The following is a 4288-nucleotide window of genomic DNA, read 5'->3' on the forward strand; positions in this document are numbered from 1 at the left end:
GGGGGTGACGCCGACACGGAGGAGTCGCCAGGGCACTCGTCCATGCGACACGTTCATAGCTCCTCGAAATGTTCCAGTCTACAAATGGCCCGAAGATGGTGATTTATTTCTGTTAAATAAATACATACTCCATCTCCACATCCACACTCTCTCCTTTTTCTTTCTTTTTTGGGAGTAAGAAGAGGGGGAAGAAAATGGACAGAGAAGGAAGACAGGAAGGTGGAAGAAGCTTTGCTGGTTGCATTGGTTCCTCTGGAAGAGCTCCTCAGGCACCCCAACTTGGGGAATGTGAATGCATGCTTTATTTTCTTTTGCTAACAAAGGGAAGCCTTGTCTGGAAGCATTCAATCACAGACTCTCCAGAAACCTCACTAATAGCGTTCATTTCTGTTGGCGCGAAATCAGACCCCAGCTCAGTCCACAGACCAGAAGCAATCTTGGGAGGTTTTGTCCTCTGGTTCATTCAAATACTAGACTGGCCACTTCTTGGTTCTGGTGGGCTGGCAGGACTACCCAAACACCCACTCCTCAAAGCCATCCAAACACTGCCGCTGGAAACCCACAAGGTCAGGGCACTGGGCAATATCAATATTCCAGTATTAGGTCAGGGGGCCTGCTTCTGTCCTGCCCTGCTCTGCCCGGCCCTGCACAGCAGCCACAAGCTGGCTCAACCCTGCAGTACTACTTCAATCTCACACCTAACAATATTTGCAACTCTCTTTTGCTCCCTTATCAGCAATAGGTGGTCTTGTGGAGTCCTCATCCAACTTTCTGGGGTGAGAGTTGCTAGGGAAGGAACAGAGAATCATCCCAGAGCTCTGGGCCCTGGCTGTGAGAAGTTCTCCCCTCTGCTAGGACTCCACAGGGCATTTGCTTCGACAGCCTTAACCCTGAACCCACTACTCCTTCATCCAGACCTAGATAACTTACCACATTCCAACTTGGTCCAAATTCACCCTCCTGTCTGTCTTGCATCCATGTAATCCTGCTGAGAGCACTGAGAGGGACCACCAAATAGCTGACAAGTCCCCTGACCCCTCGCTTCATAGCCCACTAGCAGGCTGAGCAAATAGCATCAAACTGGCAGCTGCTTTCTGCCACCAGTGGACTCACAGCCACTTACACCTCACTCTGGTGGTTGGGACTCAAACCATGCAGAGTCCCTTTCTCTTGTTCAAACTCTCACTGGTGTCCTCAATTGGAGTGCCCCTGGCTTTAGGGCTCCTGTGTGACCCTGAGCAGGGTGGGGTTCAGCCATCCTGCACTTTGCCACTCAACTTCGCCCCAGAAAGAGATCCACTATGCCACCCTACACAACCACCACCCTGCTCGAGGTTTAGGAGTATTGCGGTTATTATTGTTGTTGCTATTTCTTTATCTCCAAGTCTAAAATTCATGGCTGCTGTTCCCCATAAATCCTTCAGACTAATGAGTTACAGAAAGATGTTGCCTAGGTCTCTCGCTCTGCAATGGTCGCCACTGCCGCTGTGGCCTCTCTCTACGTTTTTGGCGTTTGCTTGCTCCCTCACTTGCCCGGCGCGGGTGATTTATGAACGCCGGGAAAATTGAACAAAGCCGCGCGCCCGTCCTGTGGTATCTCTGCAGCTTTCCCCAGCGTGAATCAGAACATTACCAACTGTCTGAGCATCCGTCCCACTTCATCACCAAAGCCAGGATGTGACCGCAAAAAGCTCGAGCCCGAACTCACGTTTCACCAGATGCAGCGCGCTCCTTGGACCCGCAGAAACCCTGCCGAAAAGAAAATCCCCAGGACCCAGCAAGGGCCTGCCAGCTCCGGTTCTCCACGCTGAAGGTCTGTTTCCTGCCTTCCTGAAGGAGTTAAAAACCTTTGGAAATAAATCTGAGGGTTATGTTTTTAACAATCAAATAGGAAGTTGGAGTCGCACTTCTGAGAGATTCATTCCTAGTGAGGCCCTGACGACTCCGATCCATTCCTGACGATCTGCATTAATTATTTAATGAGTCACGTGATCTCAAAGATTACAATTTCAATATCTCCCTGGAACAGGCGCTACACCTTTATCAGCTGCAACCAGGGTCCTTGTTTGGCTTTTTTGCTCCCCAGGCCTCAGAAGTGCATTCACCCTTACCCTGATCCAGCAAGTGACTGCCATGGAAGAGGAGCACAACAAAATTGGTTATTCTTGGATAGCTGCATTGTGGACAGTGGGGAACCCACTGCTCTCTCTGGTGCCTTGACATCACATCCTGAACCCAGTGGTCAACAACCTATCTGATCACCAAGAGTAGGGCAGTTTGGTTACATAATATACCAGGGCAACTTTGATGGTGCATCAGGCAAGAATTTACCCTTCTTCCAGGCTACACACACCTGTGGCCTTGCACATCAAGTGTAATCCTAGATGTATACTTTCCATTCCTGGAAGAATAACCTCAGCAATGGGAAAAGATGCCTGTGTCCTTACTCTCATCTTCAGTGAGACCAAACACTCCACTCAACCTACCAACTCATTTACCAGAGGAACATCAGGATGGGGGATTATTCAGCTGCCTCAGTTTCCTTATTTGTGTAAATTGAGAAGTTTGAACAAAAATGGCCTCCAGGTCTCTTTTAATCTGGAAATCCCTTTCATCTCCAAAAAATAATCCTAGAAAGAAAGGAGCTGGCCTGAAAGTGGAGAGGGGTGCTTCATAAGTCTGGAGCTTTCAGAAGAAACATGCCAAGAGCTCCAAGCCAGAAGCTGCACACTAGATTTCCCGACAGCCTCAGCCACCTCCCTGATGCTATCAAGGAGACAAACCACACATCTCCTCTTTCTGTTGTTTTCAGTCCATACTCTTTAAGGTGAAAAGCAATTTTTCTTGGACCAGTGTGTAATATAGAAAAGGGGTGCCAGGAGCAGCACTTGGGGAAGGTGAATCTGTGTTCTTCAGTGCAGGAGTGTGTACCTATGTATGTAGAGACCAAGCATGTGATGAAGGTAGCCTATTTCCTGCACAGAACCTACTCATTTGAATGGGGAGCTCCAGATTTCTACTTCATTTGTTCTTTGGGATTTTTCTTTCCTTCCATTCTATAGAATCCCTGATCTATTTATATGTTGGAACTGCTAGAAAGTAGCCAGCAGTGACAAGAACAACAGATTTGGAAGCTCAGGGGAACAGGTGGATGCAGGAGAGATAGTGATACCCACTCTATGGGGAGAAGGGTGAGAAATGGGGGAAAAGGGGCACCTTGGGACAGTTGGATATAAAGGCAGAGATACTGCGGTAGGCCCATCCCCATATATCTAGGTAATCTTCCCAAGAGCTCTATCTTGGGTATTAAGTACTCTACTATGCCTGTCACAGTTGAATTCCTGCTGTAATAAAACACCGGGTATATCGTAGATTTCAGCAAAACCAGGGAAGAAAACCTGCAAAGTGCCATTTTTCTTCAAGGGGGAGAGTGTTAAGTACTTAATTCAAACTGTGACCATTAAAGTGTCTCCTATCCTATTTAGGTTGATTTCAGATGTTGACAAAACTTTTATCTCCAAAGTCATGCACAACTTGGCTCTGTGACTAAAGCAGATGAGTGTGTATTAAAGGGAGGGAAGGAGGAGGAGGAAGGGAACAGGAGAGCATGTGTAAGGGTCATTTTGTTAGGAGAATTATAGAGCTTACACAAAATACTGTCTTTAAAGGTCAAGGGTTTGAGGGGCTAGCAGGGTTTGCCTTTAAAAAAGACAATTAATGAGATAGAAAATTTGTCCTCTCAGTGAACTCTTATGGTTGCCCTAGCAAAGGGCAGACAATGCAGGATTTTGAAGCACAAAGTGAGATTTTTTTCCAAGCTGTTATAATAAGCTCCTTTTAATACCAAATCTGAAGCAGACAAAATAGTGCAAAGAGATGGCATTACAATTTGGATCACTTCGGATAATTCTGGTTTTGTAAAACTCATCAATACCTTAATAATCAATACATTTTGGGCACAAGTGCATTTTGTCTTGGAATATCCAAAAAACTATCTCAATCCTCTCTTCCTTTTCTGGATATAAAAGTAAATGAAAGAAAGACATCCCCTTTACCTCTATATCCAGCACCGAGCTAAAGTACCCAGACCCTTCCTCCCGACAAAGGAAACACAAGGATTTACCTTAAATGATGATAATCTGCCATTTGAGGTTTTGCAGCTTGACACTCAATTTCCACCAAGAGTTTAGGCTTTTTTTTTTTTTTTTTTTTGAGCAGACAGCCAAGATGCTGTGTCTTTGCCTGAGACCACATTATTTGCAAGAAGATCCCTCTCTCCTCCACAGAC

The 4288-nt window shown here is 46.2% G+C and overlaps 1 protein-coding gene across 2 annotated transcripts in view; it reads right to left on the bottom strand.

The window, feature by feature from the left end:
• Hoxa3 (homeobox A3) overlaps positions 1-4288 on the bottom strand; it is a 44478-nt gene that overhangs the window by 14921 nt on the left and 25269 nt on the right. Inside the window, exon 1 of one of the 2 annotated variants that reach the window (XM_047560060.1) lies at positions 1709-1848. The exons of the other annotated variant lie outside the window; for it this stretch is intronic. The gene's annotated coding sequence lies outside the window, so the exon portion shown is untranslated. Of the gene's footprint in view, positions 1-1708; positions 1849-4288 lie in introns of those variants that run through there. 2 annotated transcript variants of the gene reach the window in all.

Source organism: Sciurus carolinensis, chromosome 8 (assembly GCF_902686445.1).
Source record: "Sciurus carolinensis chromosome 8, mSciCar1.2, whole genome shotgun sequence".
In the NCBI taxonomy this organism is placed as follows: Eukaryota; Metazoa; Chordata; class Mammalia; order Rodentia; family Sciuridae; genus Sciurus; species Sciurus carolinensis.